The sequence below is a fragment of the Rhinichthys klamathensis genome, unplaced genomic scaffold (genome assembly GCF_029890125.1).
Source record: "Rhinichthys klamathensis goyatoka isolate OS25496 unplaced genomic scaffold, OSU_Roscu_1.1 h1tg000008l_1, whole genome shotgun sequence".
NCBI classification, from domain to species: domain Eukaryota; kingdom Metazoa; phylum Chordata; class Actinopteri; order Cypriniformes; family Leuciscidae; genus Rhinichthys; species Rhinichthys klamathensis.
The window spans coordinates 677,501-691,273 of NW_026606561.1; the positions used below are offsets into that span (position 1 = coordinate 677,501).

A 13,773-nucleotide genomic window follows, 5' to 3' on the forward strand; every position below is an offset into this window, starting at 1 on the left:
AAAAACTAAATGATCTAATGGTTTAAACTAGCTGGGTGGTTGTCTTTTGGAAGTGAGAAAAAAAGAGGAATAGTCACTTTCTGTTTATGCCATAGACACTCAGTAGAACATAGTGTTCTTTAACTGTACTGTATGTGTGTGTGTGTGTGTGTGCGTGTGTGGTCGCTCTTCAAAAGGTTCCAACTTATTGAGTCTGCAGATCACAGATTACAGCCAACAATACAGAGGTTTCATGCAAACGTGTATATATAAAAAGCAAAAATTGCGGTTTCATTTTTAGCCATTTGGATGTTTTTTTATCTTGCATTTCTTTGGTGGCATTTATGTTTTTTTCTTAATTTCTTAATCAGAGGTGTTCTCTTGGGAAACTGCTGTTTAAGATGTCTGTGGTTAAATCCTCAGTCATAAACACGTGGCACATCCTACAGTCAGCACCTTCAGAAAATGTTCTCAAGTCAGCTTTTAGTTTCCAGTGGAAATAGGAAGTTAAAATCCATTTCACTATGTTTCTTCAATTCAGATTGTAAGGAAAATGTAGTGTATAAATGCAAAGTCCATATAAAAAATGGTCTTACTTTGATTAAATAAATATTGTTTTCCTTTGAGTTTGGGATCAAAGATAAATTATGCATAAAACGCTCAATTTCACATTATTTCATCACAATTATGATGTAACTATCAAACGAGCTGTTTTCACCAGCCAAATGAATGTCTATAAGACTGATTGAGGTTGTTTTTGAGACAATTCTTTAGAGCTAATTTGTGAATGCACACTTTACAATCGCCAACTTTTTCCAAACAGATTTTATAAAGTATCTCAGTATCTCCAGTTACCACATAAAGCAGAATGTCATTTGTCACTAGAAGTGCCACTGAATTTAACACACCAATGGTTCAAAAAAACTTTGAATGGAAGCCAAAATGATGACTTTAACAGCTGACAACATTTAAAATGCCCTAGTAATGCAGTACCAACACTGAATCTGAGCAGATTGGCTCAGTCTTTTTGATTAACTTTGATATCACTTTTCACGCTCAGATTTCTCTTAATTTTGTCACTAGAAGTGTCACTGAATTTTCAACACTACATAACATCATACATAAAAAAAACTGACAACTTTTAAATTGCACTAGAATTTTTTTTTAAAAAGGCAGTAACTACATCAACAAAACACTGGAACTGAGCAGATTGGCTCAGTTTTTTGATTGACTTTAATATTCATTTTCAAACATATTTCTCTAAGCATAGTCGAACCAAGCCCATCTGTTACAGTCAATCATAGCTTAAGAGACTTGTTTTCAGTCATAATTCAACTGGCAAAATGTGTAGTTAGTGTTTTTCTTTTGTAGGGAAGTAAAATGCAGTGTTTTTCCATTCTCAAACTACTGTTATATTTAATGCAGACGCTAAAGTCCTAAACACACCCAGCTCTCTCCCAAAGACACAAGCTATTTCAAGTTTTCATGGAAATGTTTGCAAACGGCTTACTTGGTTATCTCTGCATATTAAGCAGGGATAAGAGATGGTATTTTAACACTGAACGAAGAAAATTACAGTTTAAGCACCAAACTCATTTAAAAAAATAATACATAAAGTATACAATCGCACACCATGACTTTGGAAATTGTACATAATATCTCATATTTTAACTGTATGTAAATGTCACTACAGCCGAAACCATGCCGTTTTAGTGCAATTTTTTACCAACCAACCGCAGTCATGCTCCAGGGAGCCTGAGCTTGTGTTGTAAGTTTTCAGTGAAGAGTTGAAAGATCGTTAGCATAAATCATTCGCTACGTTAAGGGTTGTTGGTGATGTAGATGCACTTACGCTCTACATTGCCCCACACCACCCAAATGCTCCAGATGGGGACAAAGTTTATGCAGATTGGCTCATTAACCTCACTGTGCTGATCTCTCCACAGTAATGGCACACGCAGCATGCTGGGGCTTTAATAATCCATCTCAACATCCTCTCCACACAACAGATTACAGTGTGGATTCCACAAACCCTGGCCCTGGAAATAGCGATGGTTCAAGATGGAGTCTACATATGTGAGCGCACATGCTCAAGCGCACCAAGAAAAAGTGTTAGAACAAAAAAAAAAGAAAGAAGGCGTCTTAGCAGCTGGTGTCACATTCCCCCTGAGGTGTTTCCGTTAATTTTAGTTCCTCAGACAGAATGGATGAACATCTCTTTGAAGTGTGGCCCATTCTGGGATATTTCTTTCAAAGCACCACAACCACACATGGAGGTACATTGTCTGTATGTGTGTGTGTGTGTGTGTTTGCGGGTTTTGTTGAGACTTGGAATGGGCGTGTCTTCCCTCAAGACACCCCTAACATTCTCCGGATTTTAGAGCTGCCTTGACATCTGTACTGTACGTCTGAAAATGATTGTTGAATGGTGACTGCTTTTCACTGTTTGCAATGAAAGCCCACATTTATGCTGCCGAAAAACACATTTGAACAAAACATCGTCTTTCAGTTTTCACTTGAAAAGCAGTCACTGTGCTTACCTTCTGCAAGGGTTCTTTGATTTCTGGGAGATTTATAAAAAAGCTGCGCTCAAACTATTGGCTTTATAATATTGTTGGTAATAGTAATCTTTCAGATTTCAGATGGTAGAGTTGCAAGGCTGAATTTTCAACCACCATTACTCCAGTCTTCAATGTCACAATCCTTCATTCTAAAATGCAGATTTGGTGCTCAAGAAACATTTCTTATTTTAATCTTGAAAACAGTTGAGCAGCTTAATATTTTTTTGGTGGAAACCGTGATACATCTTTTTTTTTCAGGCTTCTTTGATTAATGGAAAGTTCGAAAGAAAAGCATTTATTTAAAATAAAAATCTTTTGTAACATTATAAGTGTCTTTACTGTCATTTTATCCTTGCTGAAAAAAACAACAATGTTCTGCACCCAAATTTTTGAAAGGTGTTGTGTTTAAGATGTAGGCCTACTTTTATCATGTCTTGTTTGAACTTCCAAACCTACTATTCCACAATTATGTAGCCAGTTTCAAAGAAACATTAAGACATGTAGCTCAACAAAAAAGCATGTAGGAGCCACTTAACAGAAATAAAAAATATGCCACCCATATTTTCACTTGAGATGAAGTGAGCAAGAGATCGTAGCAAAAGTGGCACACTGGTATATGACTCACAGATTCTAACAAATTCTATCTAACAAGCTCTAAAAATATTCAAATGGTGTCTTATATTTTATAAACGTTCCAATGCATTGCACATAAAACATTAAACCAAGTGGCATTTGCAACCAAATGGGTTTCTCTCAGAACTAACTTTACTTTTGAGAAATATTTTTGCAGTTAAACTGAAAAAATAGCTTTGAAACAATTTTCACTCAAAAATTGAGTAAATATAACAAAGAATTACAAAGAAACGGCAAGGATTAAACAATTGTGAAGTAAAAAAACGAAAAAATTGTATATTCTCGTAAAACATGCTCCAATAATGTTCAATACTGTCGAAAAGTCCTTTTTTACGATGTACTTTTCGCTTCTGAAATTCCAATTTGATTTTAAATAGTATATTGTTTTCTTATTTTTTTTTAAAATGGTGAAATGTTGTGTGTTTGAGCTGTTATTTAAAATGAATAAATGTAAATAGTTGCGCTTGACATTTTGTTGTCTAATGCAATGATATTCATACAATGACATCATTAAAAGTTCAAATATTTTCTTAGGCCCGTGTATCTTACCCAGCAGATATGCCTGGCTTTAAAAATATCATAGTGTTATTTTGTGTGTGTGTGCCCTTTTAGAATTCTTTCTGTCTGTTTGGGCCTGCTTGTGAGTAAGAGGAAGAGAAAGAGAGAGACAGTGGAAGAGAGGAGGGGGTGTTCTCTCCAGACGCCCGTTGCTGTTGATCATTATGTCTGTGTTCAGGTGTCTTTGAGGGTGGCAGTAGGTGGAGATAACCCGGGAGACAGACAAAGAAGGTAGAGCGTGTATGTGTGTGTGTGTGTGTGTGTGTGTGTGTAGGGGGTTACTTTCCGGTACAGATATAATCACAGCCTGTTATATATTTAACAGTTGCCTCTCTCGGTCTGTTGCGGCTTTCCGTGACCTTACTTTATCTCACTACAGACCAGAACGGCAACAAACAGATTTCATATATTGCAATTAGACACATCTGGATCCTGTCAGCAACACCAGACAGATTTCAGTGATCAGCTGTGTACTTCTATTTCCAGTGTACTTCTGTCTGAACTGGGCTTTTCTACTTTTTCTTTTAAACAGTGACTTGTCTACACAAAATACATCAACTGCTGTAGTTAATAAGTACCATTTACTGTACTGTATAACCGAAAAAAGTGCAGAGAACATTGAAACTGAAACCGGGATTAAAGGTAATTATGCACATTTAACTTGTTGTCACTAAGCCAAGTATATCTTCAGCCCACATACAAGCATCAGTTTACCAATTTAATCTAATGATGCAGCGGTGATAATGAGAGTTTGGACGCTGAGATAGATAACTCACACCAGTTTGTGTACCGACAATGGAAAGCAGTCTAACACAAGAGGTGAAATCCAGGTGATCTGGATCAAGACGTTTAGAAAACTAGAAATATCATGTCTGAGCAGACGGGGAAGGTTGTAACACTTTCCAATTCCAAAGATTGCACGAAATGTGGCAGTGCATTTGTTTCCCATTTTATTTGCTGTTTTGAGTCGAAATGCTTCCCATACACTTTTTCAATTATTTATACAAGTCACAACAGACAAGTCAATTTCGTTGCCACAATAAATTAATGCACATAATTTAAAATATCATTCAATTGGTATTGCAGCCCACTCTGGTAGTGGTTTAGACTGTAACAATAGCACTCTTTGTATATGACATGAATTGTTACACAGTATTGTAGATTTTTGAACTAGCCTACTTTAATTTGTTTCAGACAGATTCAGGAATATTAAATCAAAAATGTAGATACATAGTGCAAAATATATATCACATTTAAACCCCTTTAAAACATTTAAAACCCTAACACATTTAAAAATCTTATTTTTTTTCTTTTTACTTCAACACAACAATATAATTGATTTCCAATCTTTTTTTTAATGATCGTGTAGATGAGATTATTGCAATAAAATGTAAATATTCCAGTGGTGTTGGTGCAAAATATATATTAAAAAAAAACAATAAAATATGAAGAGAATGCATGGTTAAATATAATGGGTAAGGGTCAAGAATAACCACCTATAGCCTAGAGGTTAAAAGTGTTTTTTAATAAAGAAATTTGCATCTGTGTAGCTATATCTTGATTCAGAATTATATAAACAGAAGCTTATGATTTATATGCAATTTATATCTAAATGTAGTAATTTATTCTGATAAATAGCCTAAATCAAATACAAAAAACATCTGAATAAATAGCAATATTTTTTTTTTAAGTCTTGCAGAAATTGATCAAACTGCAGATATAGCACTTTTATGAATAAGTTATTGGTGACACAGTTCCTAGTTCATGCGCAGCTGCTACCTACAGCTTTTACCCTTAATTCATGACCAATATCTTCAACTTTTGCATTGTGAGAGCAAAGTGAAGGCTTACATACCTTCTTTAAAATCTTAAGAAGACGTGAAGGAAGACATTCCACGTAAGGAGCATTTGTATCGCTTCGGAAATGTCCTCGGATCCTCCAGCCGGTTGGATCTGCGCCGGTCAGTCACCGCTGAATCGCTGTAGTTCCACTCGCACTCTGAATGATTCCACAAATGGGGCGGGGCTTTGTGTCACATGACAGACTACAAAACATTTGATTGGCCACTGTGATGTAGGTTGACACAATGCTGTTGCTTGTGATTGGTTGAGTGTGAAGCTATTTGACGTTGTGTTCAGTGTGTGTTAAGAATTTGGTGAAGGGGGGCGAATAAGTGTGGGTGGGTGGGGTCCTTCAGAAAAAATAAAAGAAGCAAGGCCCATATTTTCTGCGAGTCTGTCAGTGTCGAGATTTCCAGCTTAAAGATGCTTAAAACGTATACTGACCATGAAAGGAATGTATTCAAAGAAAAATGTGAGAGAAAATGATTGTAGAATATTTGAAATAAAATGCAAATATATTTTTGTGAAAGAATATTCATCTAAAACATTTTTTGTATTGTATCTTATAAATGTTAGACAACTAGTTTCCGGATAAACATAGGCCTTCTGAAGAATTATAGAGCAATCACATTTTACACTTAATTTGATCTCTGAACGCTTTGTGTTTTTGTGTGTTTTTAGTATGCTTACAGCTGTGTTTGGCTACTTGATTTGCTCTTTTCTCTACCTGTAGACTTCCTGTTTACCCCACAAACCACAAATCTGAATGAATTTGCGTGGCTTAGAGAAGAGAAAGAGTATTGCTGTTGGGACACTTTTAAACAGACTCATTTGTCTTCCTTTTGGTCAGGGCAGCAGAAGGAAGCATTAAAGCATCCTTAAACAGTTCCATTGAGGTAAGTTTTTGACCATTATCTGGAACAGATTCGATTTTAATTGACAATTGGTTCCCTGAGATCTATAAAACAACAAAGAGAAATGAGAAAAAAAGAAGAAAAAACATTAGCCTAACAGTGCTTCTCCTCTCCTCTGTGGTGTTTCTGCTGAATCGCAGAGCTCTATGACACATTTCAGTGAATTATTTACAAAAGACAAACTCAAAATAGGATTCAGTCCTCCTTATCCTAGCATCACTCCTCAAAGCTATCAGGCCAAATAGATTGTAAAACAGATCTGTAAAAGTGCCAGTCATCATCATTTACTCACCATCATGTTGTTTCCAACCATATGATTTTCTTCCTTCCGTGGAAGACAAAAGGGAGTTTGAAGACAGGAGTCACTTTGAACACTTTTATGGATAATTGTTTGAAAATAGAGCATTCTTCAGAATGTAACCTTTTGTGTTTCATAGAAGAAAGTCATATAGGACTGAATGACATGCGTAAATCATAATTTGGGTGTGTGTTTCAAACTAAGGGGCCGTTATGACACCATTTTCAACTAAAAACGGAAAAACGTATGTGTTCTTGCCGTTCAGTTACACAACAACAGCGTTTTGGAGGCCTGAGTTTTTTAAATAGATACCATTATCGTCTCTGTATAAACTATAAAAACGGTGAAAAATTAGTGACCAACGGTGACATCATCTGTAGGCCTATGCGTATTACATTGTAAGCCCTAATTCTTTAAAAGTAAACGTTTACAAGACAACAATTAGCTACTAAAAATGGAAAAGTTGTAAAAACGATCCCTGTTCACATGGATCCACGAAAACGATTAAAACCGCTGTGTTATCCACCAGGCTAGTAGATGGCGATGTCAGTTTGTAAAGAAAAACTATGCGCCGACTGGACACGTAATTTTCAACAACTTTTTTTTTTTTGTAGTTTACACGGAGACAATAACAGTATCGTTTCAAAAACTTGCACTTTGAGTCTCGTTTTTAAAAAGTTGACGTTTTTAGGTCTCCAAAACCCGTGTGAATTAACGGCTAAACGCATAAAAAGTTTTCCGTTTTTAGTTGAAAACGCTGTGGTGTAAACAGCCCCTATATAGGCTAAAAAGATGGTAGGCCTATTTGATTTGAACACAGGCTATATATTCATCTTTGAACAATTAGAAAGCAACAAATTTATGTTAATCATTTTGGGAAAAGAACTTTAATGAAAAAGATTCATTCTTAAATTTTAGCTCATCTAACATTCTGTCCCCATATGCTCACAGAGTTTTGCATAATACTGCACTCATTTCTGTCTATTATGTTGTCTGTTGAAACCACAATTTATAAGGATGTGGTAGACAGTGTGAAGGAAAATTAATCTCTTTCCTTTTCGCACACACACACACACACACACATACACATTCATGTGCTCAGTAGTTATTTGCAGGGTTGATAAATTCGCTCCTGCTAAAGGATAATCCATAATGAAAGTGTTGCAGGTTTGTGCAGCAGAGGCTAGTTTCTGTCGTCTCCATGGTGATTTGACATAGATGTTCACATGTGGGCAAAAACATTTCACTGGGATGGTATTCAGTGCTGGAATTTATTGCTAAATTTAGGCAGGACATTTTCACAGTTATCTGGCTGACACCGCAGTGTAGAGACCGCATCATGAATTGTGTTTGGCAGAGTGTTATGAGGAAAAACTCACATCAAGTATATTTTATATTATATCATTACAAACGGATTTTGGGAAATTACTGTTGGATAAACCCTGATGCTGCTTTGTAAATCAATTTAAATTGGGATGACATGTAATTTTATAACCGAGGTCATACCAAACCACTGTTTGTGTGTGATCAGAATGATTGTTCCACCTTTTGTCACTGTCATCACGTGTGGAAATCTGATCTGCTATACTTGATTACCATGGCAACCTACCAAAGCCAGGGATTTAGGAGTATCGGTGCCAAATAGACAAATTTCAATGTGAACTTTAACAAAAGCCTATCAATCAGCTTTAACCAGAAGTGAATAATAAATAAAATTAGTAAGCATATTCAAAAATGTTAAAAAATTATTGATCAAGTAGGCTAGCCCTACATGCTTTATAGTTTACAAAAAAAGACAAGAGCTGCATCCAAAATCGTGTATACTCTCTTGAGAAGGTACTTATTTTGATTATTTTGAACCGCTAAAAAGTATGTTCTATGTAGTATGAATGTGTGTAGTATGAATGTAATCGGACGTACTTCATTCGCCATGTTGTCATTATCATGTGATCTACCAGCTTCAGTTTCGTCGCTTCACTGCTATTCACAAATCCTCTCCCGTGGCAGCGTGGCCTCGTGGGACAGTAAAGTGTCCATCATATGCACACTTCAGAATCTCACAAGAAGAAGTAGGTCATCTGTGTACTTTTTGCTTACTCTTTTATGAGCACTGTGAATTTGGACATACTTCTTTTGTCACATACTGTTTTTCGCCTACTATATAGTAGGGAAGTGCAATTTCCGATTATTGCAAATCCCACTGTACAACGTGGATCTAATAAACTTGGGTGTGACATGTATGTAGACTGTACGATGATGACACCTATTGAATCGTAGGCTACGACGCAAGTTAGTAAGGAAGAATAAAACATCATCAGCATGAGCTAGTGGTAAACAAATGAGCAAGATTAAACGCACTTTGGCAACTGTGGTTTTTATGTGCGCTGAAAAAAGAAGAGGAAGCAAAAGAGGAGAATATGGATGTGGTCATGGCCAGGGAAAAGAGGCCTAATTGGCATGCCAATTTTGCAAATGGAGCTTGAGGTAAGTAAGTTTTAGCGCCACGTCACGTTGATCAATACGTCATTTCATGTTGCATTTTTATTGTCAGAAGTATGTCGTAGCAGCAGCAAACAGTGAGATGATCATGCTAAATTTCTGACACTGTCAGATAATTATCACAGGCTATCTTTGACCGTGTCAACGGCCGTCTTTGAACCTCTCTCACCGTACGACGTATGACCACCGGTTAGGAGCCATGACCACAGAAATCGCCGCGATTGGCCATATTTCGTCTGGGACAGCCCAAAGTTGTACAATGTGTACTGGGCATACGACTGTTCTTTGTGAATGAGGGGGCTGGAGGAGCCTAGTGTCGGATCTCAGAATGTCTGGTTGATTGCTGACATGCCTTGAGTGAGGGCAGATGTTTGCTAATTGGAGTGATTAGGTCTTAATGAGGGGAAAGGTCCTTAACTGGGCACCAACTGTTAACACGGTGCTGCTGTCAGCTCCGCTGCTGGTAACGAGTGCTATAAAACCCCTCAGACAATCAACAAAATAGATCAAAGAATCAAGAATCATTTTGGAATTTTGGTTGCTCTCAATTTTCATATAAAACAGAAAACTTTGGATGAAGTATGAATTTGTATTTCAAATCAGTACACACAGACAACACACTTGTCTGTACATGTACTGAATTCTTTGCATGCTTTCTATGATAATTAAAAGCATGTGAGTCTCTCTGTAGTAATGCCCACGACTTGCTTCTTTCTTGATCTAAGGGAAAAGAAAACATGATGATTCTAACTGGCACTGGTTATGAAACCTTAATATTTAACCCTAATTGTGAGGTTCTTGTGGTCCTGTCTCTGAATGTCAGCTGATTTGGTCTCATCATGACCCGGGCTGAACAGTGGTGTGTTGTGTGTCTGATACAGAGGGAGATGCTGAGTAGCATGTCTGGGTTTCGGGGTGACTGACGGTTACATTTGAAGCCGTTACGCAACTGTGACTGTTCACTTGGAGCGTAAATGGAGGAAGGACATTCTGATCAACCAAGAGGAAGTGGCTGTGAAACTAAGTAAGGGCCCATTTAAAAAAACAAAAAACAATCCTCCTTCCTCTAATCCTGAATCTAATCCTGAATCGGATCTGTCTGGATTTTGTTTTACACTTGTGTCCAGATAGAACCAGATTTAGCCACACAACTTAATTTACATTGATTTCACTCTCACGTGCTTTGCTGTTAAGGATTATGGTTATAAGCTCTGGTCAGTTAGCAACAATAGTTGTTTGGTTGATTTTGATCATTTCGACCATCTCACACATCAATCAATCAACCAATGAACCATCCATCCAAATTTGGGGTTATTATATATTTTTTCCTATATTTTTATTCTGCAAGGAAGCTTTACATTGATCAAAAGGGACAGTAATAGAGTTTGTTATAAAAATATGCCAAATAAATGCAGTTCCTTTGAAATGACTGTTAATTTTTTTTTAATTAGTTTCTACAATATTTCTACATTACAATAACAGCACAACAGTTTTTAACATTGATAATAGTAAGAAATGTTTCTTGAGCATCAAATCCTCATTTTAGAATGATTTCTGAGGGATCATGTGACTTCAACACTTAGGGCCGTTACATAGTCAACGCGAGCAACGCGAGCTACACGCTCCTTTTCATAGTACGCAAGTAGACGCAAGCGTCACCGGCGATGCAATACACCGATCGCGCAACAGGGGGTAGTAGAGTCTAGAGTCGGGTCACGTGATATTCAGATCAAAATGGCAACTGAAGAGGAGTGCATATTGCTGATTTTACATCGGCGGCAACAAAGGATGTATACGAACAAGCTTGCATAACTTTTCCTCTTCGCCCGCCATTGTATTCAAATCTTCTTCTTCTGTAAACATAATAATATACCTTTTTATGTACATTACTTGCAATGTCGCCCCCAACGACAACGCATAGTATTGCGTGGATCGGCGCGTCGCGTATCAAAAACTAGGATGACACATTTGGCGACGCATAATGGCGGCCGAAGCGTAGCGATGTGAAGCTTTGCGTATGCGTACCGATGCGTTGACTGTAAGGGCCCTTAATATGTACGGAGCCCCGCACATGGAGGAAAAAATAGGCTTAATCATGCGCACGATTTACTATTTGTTCCCTTGATTTGCTGTATTGTGCACACGATTTATAAATCGAGGGAACAAATTAGTAAATCGTCCGCATGATTTAGTAAATCGAGGGAATGAATCAGTAAATCGTGCACACAATGTTTTTCTTGCATGTCATGTGCGGGGCACCGTAAATATGCAAGCAAATAATGTTTTTTATCATTGCATTTTGTTATCATTCATTTGGTGGTGGCATTAAATGAGAGTGAATAAGTGATGGAAGAACTTATGTGAACTATGGCTTTTGGTGCTTTGTGAGGTGTCAATGTTTAGTTAAAGGAACTCACATCAGCCTGCTAAAGTGCTATAGTAACTACTCTTATCATTCACCTCCGTAAATGCACCTCTGTGAAAAGTGAGTTTGTACTTCTACTCGTTCCAACAACCAGTTTTAAATTCAAATTGAATTCACCACATTCTCAATAAACACCTTGTATTTCAATTTAAGCCTTACAGGCCCTTTCTTAAAGTCCATGCTGCTTGGGATAGGTGCTGATGGCAGAATTAGGCAGTGAGCATTACGATGTCCCCTGGGGCGCCGGGCCTGTCGCACTGATGTGAAAGCGCGGCATGACGTGTGGACAAGATGCAGGCAGTTGGATGGCTGGAGGTCTGCTGTGGGGGTTATTCTGCATTGTTGTTGGCTTGGCCTACATGCTCAGCCAAGCATATTCTCTTACTGCAGACACACATCTAACATCACTGATGCATCTCTCTGTGCATCATCTTTCTTCTCCGTCTCTTTTCACTCTCGTTCGAATCAACGTCTCATGATTAAGGATGCTGCCAACAGGCATTATAATGACGATCACGCTCTGGCTAATGCCATGTTGTTACTGCATAATTTAAGCCTATTTTAAAAATAAATGGCAGTATTGTGTCCATAGCTCTGCCCTGGTCTAAAACACAGAAAATGGTTTTGTAACATTGGCACTGATGCATTTCTTTAGCCATCTGAAAAGTTTTTTTTTTTAAACCACATTAGCATCTTATTAATATTGGATGTATATCAGGACAGTCATCGTCTGCAACGTAATGTGGCCAAAAATATGACAATCACTTATTTGGCTGCATTTTACTCTAGTCTGTCACTGTTCCTCACCACTCCAGATGGACATGCAGGTTTCATGAATTGTTCATCATTGTTGTACGCTGTACGAATTGTGCGTGCTGCATATGTAAATGTGGGTAGTGTTTCAGTTGTTCAGTTGAACATATATTTTTTTTAATCCTCCACTTCAGAAACCTTCCTGTTTTGCATATAAACATTTGTCAGTTTTAGAACTTCAGCTTTAATTTTTTAGGGTGTGTAACTGTCATAAGCATTAAAAGCATTTCTAACATTGGTTTTCCTGCTACTGAGCCGAGAGGTACAAGCCGCTGAAATTAATTTAATCTTAAAGTTCAAAAGGTCATAGAGCAGGTATTTAGAAGCACACAACTCTAAAGCAGCTTTCAACAGGGTTTGGGCTTGATTGACAGGGTGTTAGCCAATCAGGATTGAGCAGAGTGACATTGATTGGATGTGTTACTAACAAGTCTTGACAGCAAGAAAGATGGTATGTCTCTGCTGTTCTCAGACCTTCTGTGATATTATAAATCTGTATAGAATCAGAAATAAGCCGCTGATTTCAACTTTGTTTGTTTTTTCTGCATCCATTTGCATTGATTATCAGCTTTCAAATAGCGACTTTTACAAATCTGTTATAAGGACTTAGACCTTGTTCCACAAGACATAATTATTAAATAGAAAAAAAAATGTTTAATCAAAAGCTGACACACAAATGACCTATTCTCATCAGTGTTTTTAAAAAAAAATGGTGGATGAATAAAAGGAAATGCAAGATATGTTTGCAGTTGTTACAACAATCAAAAATGTGTTGTGTGTAGAGTGGGAAGGTTTTGGGTTTGATTCCCAAGGAAAACACCACCAATGAAAAATATATTTTTTTTGTATAAAAGTGTCCAACATATTGTGTTACTCCCTAAAAATGTAACTAATTGTGTTAATTACGTTTTATGAAAAGTAATGCATCCCTTTACTTTTGTGTTACTTTTTCTCATAAGGGCTGGGCTTGCTTGTTTGTCTTTTAATAACAATATTTTTTTTGGGCAAATGCAATGGCTCTTTCACATCAAAAGTGAAATAAGCCTCAGACTGAAGGAAATAAAGGCTCTAAAGTCATATTTGCTTATTGAATTGGATCATCGAAGGTCAGCAGTAAAGATGCTTAATAAAGTGAGATTAAATACACAAAGTATATTTGTGTAATTTAACATTTAATTATTGCAGGTTTGCGTAATAATCTTGAGTTTGCATTTTACTGTTTTTATTCATTTTGAGAAATACTGAATCTGT

At 37.0% G+C, this 13,773-nt stretch overlaps 1 long non-coding RNA gene across 1 annotated transcript in view; it reads right to left on the minus strand.

The window, feature by feature from the left end:
- Window positions 1-5,946, minus strand: part of LOC130092438 (uncharacterized) — a 15,165-nt gene extending 9,219 nt beyond the window's left edge. Inside the window, exon 1 of the long non-coding RNA XR_008807924.1 lies at window positions 5,587-5,946. This is a non-coding gene — a long non-coding RNA (uncharacterized LOC130092438). The remainder of the gene's footprint in view (window positions 1-5,586) is intronic.
- Window positions 5,947-13,773: the final 7,827 nt, after the last annotated feature.